The sequence below is a fragment of the Callorhinus ursinus genome, unplaced genomic scaffold (assembly GCF_003265705.2).
Source record: "Callorhinus ursinus isolate GAN/ISIS: 27379988/994484 unplaced genomic scaffold, GSC_fseal_2.0 scaffold21, whole genome shotgun sequence".
Lineage (NCBI taxonomy): Eukaryota > Metazoa > Chordata > Mammalia > Carnivora > Otariidae > Callorhinus > Callorhinus ursinus.
Window position 1 is genome coordinate 17,546,035 of NW_027397083.1, and position 14,120 is coordinate 17,560,154.

At 35.1% G+C, this 14,120-nt stretch overlaps 1 protein-coding gene and 1 long non-coding RNA gene across 4 annotated transcripts in view; one reads left to right on the forward strand and one right to left on the reverse strand.

Moving 5' to 3' along the window:
- ELP4 (elongator acetyltransferase complex subunit 4) overlaps nt 1–14,120 on the reverse strand; it is a 255,115-nt gene that overhangs the window by 193,325 nt on the left and 47,670 nt on the right. The gene's annotated exons all lie outside the window — the stretch shown is intronic.
- LOC141374732 (uncharacterized) overlaps nt 1–14,120 on the forward strand; it is a 63,889-nt gene that overhangs the window by 32,493 nt on the left and 17,276 nt on the right. The gene's annotated exons all lie outside the window — the stretch shown is intronic.

Genomic DNA, 14,120 nt, shown 5'->3' on the forward strand with positions numbered 1-14,120 from the left:
CAAGACCTTGATGCCTCAAAACTGATCGAAGCATACAGTCATGATAACATGGCTATTTCTAAAACAGAGGAAAATGGTATATATAATAGTGTGAAGTTTTTTTTAGCAATGAACTAGAATTTAGAGAAAATATTCAAATTTTTACACTATCAAAAACCAAATGCTACTGCAACAAGAGGTATGATCTCTCTCTCTCTCTCTCTCTCTCTCTCTCTCTCTCTATATATATATATATATATATACACACACACTTAAAGCAAAGTCTGGAATTAGCATTTATGTATTACATGTAATTATTGTTATGTCTGCTGCAAGGTAAAAATAAGGCATGTGTGCAATCTGTTTACTGGTTTGTGATACTAGAATTCAAAAAACTCATTCACCTAAATAATCAGTGAAGTAACAACAATAAGACATTTATTTTGCCCTTATCAAATGTTAGTTTTGTACCTGAAAGCCTATGTCTCTTCTTTTAACAATGAAAATAGAATTTAAAATCTCATTAAGTAAAGAGACACTGAAGTCCAATTTTATCTTTTCTTTTCTGGAAGCTGACCCAGGGAGTAGCTATAAAAAACGTGTGTGTGTGTGTGTGTGTGTGTGTGTGTGTGTGTGTGTAAAAATCATAAAGATAACATGGGGTGCTGGATTAGTAAACATAATCTTGTGCTATGACATAAATTAGTCTAAATTACAACTCTTACTTTGCAAAATCAAAATTTATGCTTAGAATCATGTCAACTAATCAGATGGAAAATACATTAACCGTCATATATTTCAGTTATCTACTAAAAGGCCTCCAAACAGAACCACACTTTAATTTATGCTGGTATCAGAAACTAGTTATATCATTTATTTATTTATTTATTTATTTTTAAATGCAGATAAAATCTCTTTTTTTAAAGATTTTATTTATTTGACAGAGGCAGAGATAGCGAGAGCAGGAACACAAGCAGGGGGAGTGGGAGAGGGAGAGCAGGCTTCCCACCGAGGAGGGAGCCTGATGTGGGACTTGATCCCAGGACCCTGGGATCATGACCTGAGCCGAAGGCAGACGCTTAACGACTGAGCCACCCAGGCACCCTAGTTATATCATTTAAACTCTGAATCCATCATCCCAGCAAAGCATTAGTATCTTACAAAATATAAAATAACTTATGTTTTCAATGGAAGTAAATATTTGTGAGGCATATGGTACAATACAGTATAGTGGTTACGAGTTTGAATTCTACAACCATATGGTTTAGGTCCAAATCTTGACTTTACACACTAATAGCTGTGTTTGTGGTTACCTTGACCACATATGGGACCTCTCTGTCTCTACTTATCATCTGAAATATAGAGATAACAGCATTCATTTCATTGGGTTTCTGTAAGGAATAAATGAGAAAAAATGTGAAATGCAAAGAATGGTGTTTGCTGCATGTTAAGCACTTAATAAACATTTGATTATAGGAATTTAGTCAAATAATTGCCTTAACTTAATACTCAGAGCCATATATTTTGAGTTGACAATAGTAGGCAATGTATTGAGTCATTATATTATACACCTAAAAACTAATAAAACACTGCATGTTAATTATACTTGAATTAAAAAAAAAAAAAGGAAATATCCAGTGCAGAATGTAGAAAACAGGAACCCAATAGTCTTCTTGAGTTGAAGAGACAAGGTAGGAGTTCAAGGAGGCCATGTGGCAAAATACAGGGGAAGAGAGGAGCACAGAGAGAGATCTGCTCCAGAGATCTATAGAGGCAATTCTATTTTTTTTTTTAAGATTTTATTTATTTATTTGTCAGAGAGAGAGCACAAGCAGGGGGAGCAGCGGGCAAAGGGAGAAGCAGGCTCCCTGCTGAGCAAGGAGACGATATGGGACTCAATCCCAGGACCCTGGGAACATGACCTGAGCCGAAGGCAGACACTCAACCGATTGGGCCACCCAGGTGTTCCTGTAGAGGCATCTCTTGAGTACTGATCAGCAAATGGACATAAGGAAACTACCCAAAACTGGTGAGAGAACCACTCAAAAGGAGCAAGGTAAACAATTTCTACAGCTCACATAGAACCAGAAAAAGTCCATGGTCTCACCAACCAGAGCAAAGAAACCTTGTAATTCATGGACCATTAAGTAGTGAGGCAAAATCAGCCCTAGAAAAAAATCTGCTCTGATTCCACCTGACAAAGCTTAAAAGTAAGCCTAATAGTGATCAAACGGTTTCCAAGTAACTTTATTGAATCCCAGAAATGAACTCAAGAATGTTTGCAGGAATGTAAAATATCCAGCACTCCACATGTTAAAATTCACTATATCTGGAGCCAATAAAAAACTTACCAGGCATGAAAAAGAACAGGAAAATATGACCTATAAAAAGGAGATGCAGCAATGATACAAATATAGTTAGACTAAGACAAAAATCAATTATAATTATACTCCATGTGTTCAATAAAGATTGAGCATATAGATAGGAAAGACTTTTTTTTTAAAAGATTTTATTTATTTATTTGAGAGAGAGATTGAGAGAGAGAGAGCACATGAGAGGGGATAGGGTCAGAGGGAGAAGCAGACTCCCTGCCGAGTAGGGAGCCTGATGCGGGACTTGATCCTGGGACTCCAGGATCATGACCTGAGCTGAAGGCAGTTGCTTAACCAACTGAGCCACCCAGGTGCCATTTTTAAAAGACCCAAATGAAACTCTAGAGATGAACACTTCAATGTCTGAGATTTTTAAAACACACTGGACAGAAGGAACAGCAGATTAGACATTGAAGGAAAAAAGATTAATAAGCTTCAAGACATAGAAAAGAAATAATTAAAAAAATATAGCTATGACAAAGGTATAAAATTTTTAAAAATTACAAAATCAAACTTCCCTACAATAATCATTAAACAGCATTCCCAGCATAAACTTATGTATATACATGGATATGCTAGGCAAACTACTTCAATCAAAATAGTAGATATTAAAATACTATTAATATTTGAAAAATTAACATTTTACTTTATAAAACAAAAATGAAGTAAAATTGAAAGAATTGTTGAACTGATCAATGATTCTTTACTTTGAGCGATATTATTTCCTGACACATTCTCTTCTAAAATTAGAAATGTGATTATGAAGCACATTAAGATGTTGGAATCACTATGCTCCTTTTTATGGGTTTCAGTTTTCAATGAAATCAGTTTCTCTTTCCTTCTCTCCTATAAAAATGAGGAAATTAGCATGTAGCACTTTCTCCCAGCCCCAGGTTTAGTTTTCTCCCCTATTATTTTTGTGTTGTCAAGGTTTATAGAATTGCATTCCTGTCTGCACCACACAGAGTTATTTAGTTTTAGGGTTTTTTTGAAATGGATTTACCATGGGTGCTTTTAGCACAGTTCTGCCATTCTTGAGTTTTTAAAAAATTGATACCTGCACTCATTTAACAGTGCCAAGAAGGTACCAGGGATGAAGCAGTGAGTAAAATAAACCAAGTCTCTGCTTTTATGGAGGTACATTCTAGAAGGGTAGTGATATAAACTTAAAAAAAAAAAAGAGGAAAGGAATACAAAGTAATGGGAAATGTTTACTTACATAGTGTAGTCAATGAAGCGCTCTGTGAGGAAGTAAATACATGGACCATATTTTCAAATACTTTTTTATTCAACCAATACATTGGTTGTATATATTTCATAATATTTTTACTAGCTTAAAAGCTGGTAGACATTGCTGTTGTACTGTCTTTAGACAGGGAATGATGCTGTGAAGTCTGAAGCCTTCCACTCTTGTAGGTGATTTGCTTTTTTCTGACTGAATGAGTGAATAATTCTTCATCTTTGCAGTTTAATAACTTAAATGGGCTGTATCTATATCTCTTGCTTTGTATTATTTCTCTCCTGTAACACTGAATGTTCCTTTTAAGCTGAAGATCTCAATTTCCAATAAAATTTTTTGTGTCTGAGGTTTAAAATTATTTTTCTGTTCTACACTGAACTAGAATATATCCTTATTGATATAAATATCATGTGTACCATTGACAGTTGTAAAACGTCATACAGTGAACAATTTAAATGTTAGATGAATAAATGTTTTCCTGTTTTCTAGACCAGCCCTGACTAACAGAAATTTCAGTGATGTTGGAAATGTTCTATACCTGCCCTGTTCAATACACTAGCTACTTTAATTTTATTAAATATTTTCCACACTGTAATTATAGTCTCACTTCTTGTTTTAATCTCATTTTTCTAACTGCACTATGACTATTGCCAAGTCTGTTTAATATTGGGTAATATTATTTAAGTCAATTTGTATTTTTAATTCTGCAATTATCCTTTTTATCTACTCATGTTTTCTTAAATCTCATTTTTGTGATATTTTATTGAACTCTTGTTCTCTTTTTCTTGTTTTTGAACTCATGTTCTTATTAAACTCTTCTACAAATCTTTTATGAAGGAATTTCCTTCTGTTCTTGGATTATGTTTTCTCCCAGACTGAGTTTTTCCCTCTAGCTAAAGTTTGAAAACTGAGTATTTTGCTATTCACGTATTTTTCTGTACCTTCATGTTAGGAGAGCTTAGGCAAAATTAAATGCAATCTTCATTAGAAGTCCTGGACACTTTATTTTCTTATGAGATTTCATGAAATGCCAACTTCCTGTGTTCACATCAGTTGATTCAGTGAGTATTTTATCCTTGTTTAGGGAATGATATACTATTAGGTTTTAGATTATAAATTCAATTCAGTGTTGTTTCTGAAACATTTGCTTTAGTTTGAGATCATTAGCCCTAATTATCTTTTTAAGAATACAATAATTCTTTGGTTTCTAGGTGTGAGGATGAAGAACATTGAATGGTGACTTTTATTTGGACATGGACTTTATAAATTTATAGCATTGGGTTGGACTCTGACTCTTGTTCTATTCAGTAAAACTGAATTTTTGGAAATTTTAAATTACTTTTTGTTTGGTAATGTATGAGAGGCTATGATACAAATTTAGTACTCTGATATCTTAACCCCAAACACAATATTCAATAATTCTAAAGGAATCTTTAGGAAAATTTCAACCAGAAATAGAGTAGGTAAATATATACCCACAACCCTGCCATAAGAGAACTAATTGAAAATTCTGTTTAGAACATTTCAAACATATAAAAACTGTCTTCTTAATATATATTGGTCTAGGGGCATCATTTTACAACTTAATTAAATCTATAAATTATAAATTATTTTAAATGATTGATTCTCAATTATTTTCCTGCCTTTTTACATTTGCAAAGATAATGTAATTCTGTCTGTATATATATATATGTGTATACACACACACACACACACACATATTTATTTTAGAGACAGAGCATGTGGGGGTTAGGGGCAGAGAAAGACAGAGAGAGAATCCCAAGCAGACTCCACATAGATTGCGGAGCCTGAGTTGGGGCTCAATCTCAGAACCCTGAGATCATGACCTGAGTTGAAACCAAGAGTCAGACATTTGGCTGACTGTATCACCCAGACGTCCCCCATAAGTATTTTTTATTGCCTTGTGGGGGAAAGGATAAAATCTTTGTAATGTTAAAAAAAAAAAAGTTTGAAGATTCTGATATTCTTAACCTTTTCTCCTGCTCCACAGCCTTATAGTCAGAGTGAAGAAGCACTAATTTTATTCTGAAATGAGGAAATAAACAAAAATTTAAATAAGATGTTATAGGGGCGCCTGGGTGGCTCAGTCGTTAAGCGTCTGCCTTTGGCTCAGGTCATGATCCCAGAATCCTGGGATCGAGCCCCGCAATGGGCTCCCTGCTCCGCGGAAAGCCTGCTTCTCCCTCTCCCACTCCCCCTGCTTGTGTTTCCTCTCTCGCTGTGTCTCTCTTTGTCAAATAAATAAATAAAATCTTAATAAATAAACAAGATGTTTTTTATAAAACCTTAAATTTAATGAATTTATATCTACCTTGCAAAATCTATTCATTTTAGACATGTGTAATTGTTTTTCCTCAATTGTCTTTTTTGCATTAAAAATACTAGATAGCAATTAAAACATCTGAATTAGTTTTATTAATCAGTTTTTAACATTTTTTAAAAACCTTTTATTTTTAATTTTTTTGTAAGTAGGCTCCATGTCCAGTGTGAAGACCAAAGGGGGGCTTGAACTCACAACTATGAGATCAAGACCTGAGCTGAGATCAAGAGTTGGACACTCAACCGACTAAGCCACCTAGGTGCCCTTGTTAACAGTTGTTAAGATATAGAATTATTTACAAAAACCACTGGTCTACAATTATGTTACTCAATAAATAGCCCCAATCCACATGTGGCTATTTAAATTTAAGTTTTTATTAATTAAAATTAAGCAAAATGATAAATTCAGTGCCTCAGTTGCCATATTGCTCAATAGTCACATGCGGCTAATAGCTACCCTATTAGGTGGTGCAGGTAGAGAACATTTCTGACATCATAGAAAATTTTATTAGTTAGTGCAGGTCTAGAAAATGGGAAAATGTATTTATTTATTCATCTAACAATTTAAACTGTTTACTGTGTAACTGTCAATGACACACTTTACAGTTATATCAACTAGGATTTTAAAAAAACATCACAACTTAACTGTTTAAAATTAAAACCAGATTTTTCAGTACCTAAAAAAGTTGTATGCCTCCCTGTCCTTCCAACACTGTCCTTTATCTTGTATCACCTACAAAAAAAGTTTTAACACTTTTTTTCACTATATTCTTTCAACTTAGAAAAATTGTACCCTAGAGGGATGAGTTAAATAGGTGATGGGGATTAAGAAGTGCACTTGTTGTGATGAGCACTGGGTGATGCATGGAAGTGTTGAATCACTATACTGTATACCTGAAACGAACATAACCCTGTATGTTAACTAACGGGAATTAAAATAAAAACTTTAAAGAAAGAAACATCTCTTCACCATAAAAAAAAAAGTACCCAACTATCCCTTTAAAAATCAATATTTATTGGACAGCAATTGATTTTAAAAGTGGTAAATGTTCAACAAAGAAAATTATAAGATACAGAAACATAAAAAAGTAAACAATTACCTATTAATCTACCACCTAGGAATAATAACTCTGAACATATTCAAGTCCTGCCCTCCAGTCTTTTAAAAAATATATGTATAAACACTACAAAACTCATATTGCCTGTTATGCACATGATAATGTATATTATTTGTATTCTACATTTAAAAAAAAAGATTTATTTATGTATTTGAGAGTGTGTGAAAGCACTTGGTGGGGAGGGGTAGAGGAAGAGGGAGAGAGAAACTTAAGCAGACTCCGAGCTGAGTGTGAAGCCGGAACCCGGGCTGGATCTTAACAACCCTGAGATCACAACATGAGCTGAAACCAAGAGTCAGCTACTTAAGCAACTGCGCCACCCAGGCACCCCTACATTTCTACATTTTTAACATGATATTGTGAGCATTCCCACATTTCAAAAATAAGATTTTCAATGGCTGTATAATATTAAATTACATGACTTAATTAAAATTCAGTTTATTATTTCCTTATTGTTGGACCTTTAGGTTGTTTGCAGTCCGAGAATGCTATGATAAATGTTGTTTATAACATAAGGCCTTGCATCTCAAATTATTTTTTTTCTATGGGATATATAAAACACCTAGAAAGTAATAAAGAATAAGATAATAAATATAAACACCACAGTTTCTACCACTTGGCTTTAACAAATCCTAACAACTGGCATACCTGCAGAAAAGACCAGTAATTTCAGCAAGCAAGGAGCAACATACCTGTGTCAAAGTAGAAGGATTAGGTGAAAATCTTTAAAAAGAGCCCTCAGATCCCCTATTTTCCACTAAGAGCCAGGATACTATTCCGCCCCAACTGTGTAAGACAAATGGATAGGTCAAATCAGACAAACTGGAAGTAGGAACATGACAGAGGGCAGGGGTGACACATCATATTGAAGACAGGGTAACTTATTGAAAGTCTTCATACAGAAGAGTGAGATACCCCCAGAACCCCCAACACATGCACATAGTTGGCTCCCACTGCTAGCCTCTGACAAGGCCAGAAGCCATTCTTAAGCAGAACAGGCAGGAGATCAGGAGATTAAAGGAGTCCTCCCTCGAGAAATTGACAAAATTTAGGGAAAAGGCCTTTAGAGAGATACCACTAGCGAAACTTACAGCAAACCTATCAGATCACAAGTTATGTGTCCAAATACACAGTACTTCCAACTAGCCTTCTAGTCCCTTACTCTTCAATATTAAAAGACAGCCAAGAATTATCAGATATTTGAAATAAGCATCTAATATGGAATTAAAAGACCAAGACAAATGAGCAGGAAACAGAAACCTTGCCAGAAACAAAAACTTCAAAAAAAATAAAAAGTAGTATCTATTATATGAGATGATGTGTAAAAAAACACTTCAGTAAAAGGAAACAGAAAAAAACCTGAGTTTCTAGAAATTAAAAATGTAATAGAAGATTAAAAAAAAAATGACCAGAAGTTCTAGAAGATCAAGTTGGTCAAATTCTCAGAATAAAGGAACAATAATGATAATAATGACAGCAATGATAATTAAACAAAAAAACAAACAAACATAATAGTTAATATTTTAAAGTGCTTTCCAACTGCCAGGCATTATTCTAATTACTTTATACAATTAACATATGTAATCTTTAAACAATCTTAAGAAGTAAGCACTATATTAAGACCATTTTATAGATGAAGACATTGGAGCATAAAAGTTAAGTTGTTGAAGGCCACAAAGTAAGTGAAAGGCAGAACAAGGATTCGTAATAGATAGTCTTATTCTATCACTGCCTCTTTTTTTTTAAAGATTTATTTTAGAGAGAGAGAAAGAGCGTGAGTGTGGGGGAAGGGGCAAAGGGAGAGAGACAGAGAATCCTCAAGCAAACTCCCCACTGAGCGTGGAGCCTGACACAGGGCTCCAATCCAGGATACAGAGATCATGACCTAAGCTGAAATCAAGATTCTTGGCTGCTTAACTGACTGAGCCACCCAGGTGCCCCTATCACTCAGTCTCTTAACCATTATGCTATACTATCTCTTAAAAAGATAGAAAATGAGAGAGAAAAGAAAATATTTAGAGAATTAGTCCAGGAGGTTGACACCAAAAAGGATTTCTTAGAGAAACAGACACAATAGAGGAAAATATCAAAGAAATAATCTAAGAGAAATTTCCCAAAATGAAAAATGGGAGCTATAAAATCTGAGTATTCAAATTATGAATGAAAATAGACATACACCAAAACACAGAATTCTGACACTTCAGAACAAGAGGGAAAAAGGAAAATACTGAAAAGCTTCCAGGATCTGGACTTTTCAGAGAGGAAGTTATGTTCAGCCTACTAGTCTGTATTTTACCGAAGTAATGTTAAATTTGAGAGTGAAATTAAGACAATTTCAGACATGCAAAGTTCAAAATCTCTACCACCTCAAACCTCTATCTCCATTCACTCTCAAGTCACCAGAGGATGTACTCCACTACCAGCAAAGTCAGAGCAGTTCTTAGGATGATGAAGGAAAGTGCCAGAATAATAACTGTGTAGGTATGCCTAGAGAACAAGTAGTCCAGTTGGAGTAGAAGGATGGAGGAGTCTAGGGAGAGGATGCTTAAACACATTAAGAGTCATCTATAAGCCAGGAAGAGTCCTCCACAGGAACTAAATTGGGCAGCACCTTGATCTTGGACTTCCCAGCCTCCAGAATTGTAAGAAAATAATTTCAATAGTTTAAGCCAGTCTATAGTGTTCTGTTATGGTACCCCAAGCTTACTAAGACAGATTTTAGTACAAAAAATGGGGTTCTGTTGTAACAAATACTTAAAAATTTTGAAGTGGCTTTGAAATTGGGTAATGGGTAGAGGCTGAAAGAGTTCTGAGATGCATGCTAGAAACATGGATGTTAACGGAGATTCCAGTAAGTCTCCAATGGAAATAAGAAATATATTATTAGAAACTAGAGGACAGGCAGTCCTTGCTATAAAGTGGCAAATAATTTTTTTAAATATATTTTTTAACAGAGAGACAGCGAGAGAGGGAACACAAGCAGGGAGAGTGGGAGAGGGAGAAGCAGGATTCCCGCCGAGCAGGGAGTCCAATGTGGGACTCAATCCCAGGACCCTGGGATCATGACCTGAGCCGAAGGCAGACGCTTAACGACTGAGCCACCCAGACGCCCTAAAGTGGCAAAGAATTTGGCTGAACTGTGTTCTAGTATTTTGTGGAAGGTACAACTTATGAGCAATAAAACTGAGTATTTAGCTGAGAAGATTTCTTTTCTTTTAATTTAAATTCAATTAGCCAACATACAGTACATCATTAGTTTCAGATGTAGTGTTCAATATTTCATGAGTTGCATGTAACATCCAGTGCTCATCACATCTTGTGCCCTCCTTAATGCCCATCACCCAACTACCCCGCCTTCCCTCCAGCAACCCTCAGTTTGTTTCCTATAGTTCAGGGTCTCTCATGGTTTTTCTCCCTCCCTGATGACTTCCCATTCAGTTTTCCCTCCCTAGCTGAGAAGATTTCTAAACAAAGCTTTGAAGGTGTGACTTGGTTCCTTCTGACTGCTTACAGTAAAATGCAAAAGGAGAGGATGAATTAAACAAGGAATTGTTAAGCAAAAAGAACTAGAACTTGAAGAGTCAGAAAATTCTCAGCCTATATTATATTGTAAAAATGAAAGCGCTTGTTCTGGAGAGAACACTAAGGGTATGGCTGAACAACCATTTGATAAAGAGATCCTGGGTGTGACTCATGGACTTAACCAGTCATCTCAGCAGAAGCCAGGAATAGAGATATTATACCAGCAGAAACACTGCCAGTTTGAACTACAGACAAAGCAGGATGGAATTAAGGAAGGCAGTTGGACTTCTTGGATTTTACAGGCTTGACCATTGAACAATTTGGCTTCAAACATGAGCTATCCTGCAAAAAACAAGGGTAGAAAAGATCCCAAAGGTGATTCAGAGATGATCTGGTTGCCACTCCTACCACAGGCGCAGAGCCACCAGCCTGGTGGGTGGGGTGGGGCATGGCTGCCTCAATCTTGGTTTCAAAGGGCAAGACTGCAGCCCAACCAAGTCATGTGCGTGGTGTTCTGTCCAGCTGAAGGGGCGTGATGCTGTCACCCCAATAGGCCTAGAAGGCAGAGCATGGAACCAAAGAACTTTATGGAACCAAAGAAGTTTATTCATGAGCCTTAAGATCTAATGGAATTTGCCTTGATAAATTTTGGACTTGCTTAGAATCTATCACCCCTTCCTTCTTTCTGATTTCTCCCTTTTGGAATGAGAATGTCTATCCTATGCCTATTCTATATTGTACTTAGAAGCCCATAATTTGTCTGGTTTGACAGGTTCACAGGTTCATAGCTGGAGAGGAATTTTACCTCAGAATGGACCATGCCTCAAGTCTTATCCATACCTGATTAAGATGACAATTAGATGAGATGTTAGACTTACAGTTGATGATGGAATGAGCTAAGACTTTGGGGCTAGTAGGCTGGAAGGACGTGAATTTGAGAGGAAAGACACAAACATTCAGTCCATAACACAGTTTATGGCACACAGTAGGCATTCAGTAAATGTTTGATGGAGAAAGAAATGATGGCTAGCAAATCTCTATTTTTTAGTCATTGCCCCAATTTCTGAGCCTAGAGTTTTACCTGCCTTCTGGATATTCTATTTGAATGTTCGTCTGCATGTCAAACTCAAAGTATACTCAATCACGTTATCATCTTTCATTTTTTTTCTCCCTTTCTCTCAGCTCCTCCACCTCCTTACTTTCTCTACAACTATTTTCTCATTCATTCCAAACTAGCTAATTCCTCTCCTGGCTCCTGGCAGAATCTATCCATAGAACTCTCAGCCAACTCTTTAAATTGCTCACAAAGAAGATAAAACTGTCCTTTGAACTTTATTTCATATTATTGTCTTACAAAGTGGACAATGTGTGCTTACTCAGGAAGTCCTACGATTTCTACCTCCAAGTCCTTAGGACTGCTGTTTCTGTTGCTTAAAGTGGTAACTTGTATCTGTGGGTATCTAATAAAATTCACTTGATAGAAATGAAAGTATAATTTATCTTAGCGGTGGTTACAAACTAACTCATTAAAAACAAAAATTTCTTTAAAATAACATAAAATGAACAAAGGAAATAAGTTCATAACAATATAGAGAGGAGATGATATGAGCAAACCACAGATCAATGAATTTGACAATAGCAACAGAAACTATCAAAAACAAAGGACAGAGGGAAAAATAACTGTGGAAGAAAAAGAACAATTCTAGCCAACTTTTTCATATAAACTGACAAGCTGAATTTAAAATTTATATGGAAATGCAAAAGCTAGATAATAGACATAACAACTATGCAAAGGAAGAAAGTTGGAGGACTTAAAAATACCTGATTTCAAGACATTATAAAAACAGAATGATGAAGTCCATATAAGATAGACACATGGGTCAATGGAACAGAAATGAAAGTTGAAAAAGAGACCCACATATTTATTTATTTGATTTCTACATAAATGCCAAGGCAATTCGATAGGGAAAGGAGGACAACCAATTCTCAGAAAACAATAAAGGAGAAAACCTTAGTGATATGGGGGCATTCTAGGAGTCAACAAACTGGCCTGTGGGCCTGTTTTTGGAAATATGTTTCATTGGAATTTGCTTAAGAACTGTTTATGGTTGCTTTATTGTTACAATAGCAATATGGTTACAACAGAGACCATATGGCTTGCAAAGCCAAAAATATTTACTATGTAGTGCTTTAAAGAAAAGTTTGCAAATATTTCTTAAATAGGACAAAAATATAGCATGAAATATAAAAAATTGAGGTACTGGACTTCATAAAAGTAAAAAAATTAATGCTTTTCAAAAGACACTGCTAAGAAAGAGGCAAGCCATAGGTCGGGAAAAAATATTTGCCAAACATATGTTTGATAAAGGATTTGTATCCAGAATATAAAAAGAACACTTATAAATCAATGATAAAAATACAATCAAATAAAAAATGGACAAGAATTGAATAGACACTTCATCCAAAGATACATGGGTGGCAAACAAACACATGAAAAGATGCTCAACACCATTAGTGATTAGTAAAATGCAAATTAAAAGGACAATGAGATATCATTATATGCACACTAGAATTGTTAAAATAAAATTTAAAAAATGACAACACCAAATGATAAAAAGGAAAAAAGGCAACTGGAATCTTATACACTCCTGGTAGGAATGTAAAATTGCACAGCAACTTTATAAAAGTTTGGAAATTTCTTTAAAAATTGAGCATTTACTTTCAATATGACCCAGCAACTCATCTCCTGGGTGTTTACCTAAGAGAAATAACAATGTATGTCCACAGAGAGATGTGTAGATGGATGTTCATAGCAACTTCATTTAATAGTCAAAAAGTAGAAACCACTCAAATGTCCATCAACTAATGAATGGCTAATAAAAGTAATAAAAGGAATCAATTCTATTGATACACATAGAAACATGGTTAATCTGAAAAGTATGCTCAAAGAAGCCAGATACAAAATACTATATACCATATGATCCCATACATATGAAATTCTAGGAAAGGCAAACTATGGAGATGGTAAACAGGTTAGAGGTTGCCAGGGGCCAAGTGGTAGGCAGAGGAGATTGACTGCAAATAGGCACATTTCTGAGGGGACAGAAATGTTCTGTGTTATGATTGTGGTGGTTACACAACTGTATACATTTATTATGACTTAATTGAATTGTACATAAAATTGGTAAATTCTATTATATATAAAACTATATGCCAATAAAGCTAATGAAAAAAACCATAAGCATAAAACAAACATGGCTGATTACGGATACATATATGTATGTACTGTTTGTTTGGAAGAATTCACACCAAACCCCTAATAGCAGTTAACTCCTCTGAGGGTAGAAGAAGGGGGTAAAATGGAATTTGGGGCACAAGAGTTGCACTTTATTTGTGATGTAACTTGTAGAAAAGAGAATGTATACTAACTGTGAATTACTTATATAATCAAAATTTAATTTAAAAAAAATCAAAGTTTTTAAACATTTATGGAGCAGATGACATGGTTTTCAAACTGGAAAGATATATGAAGAATTAAACCAGTTGAAT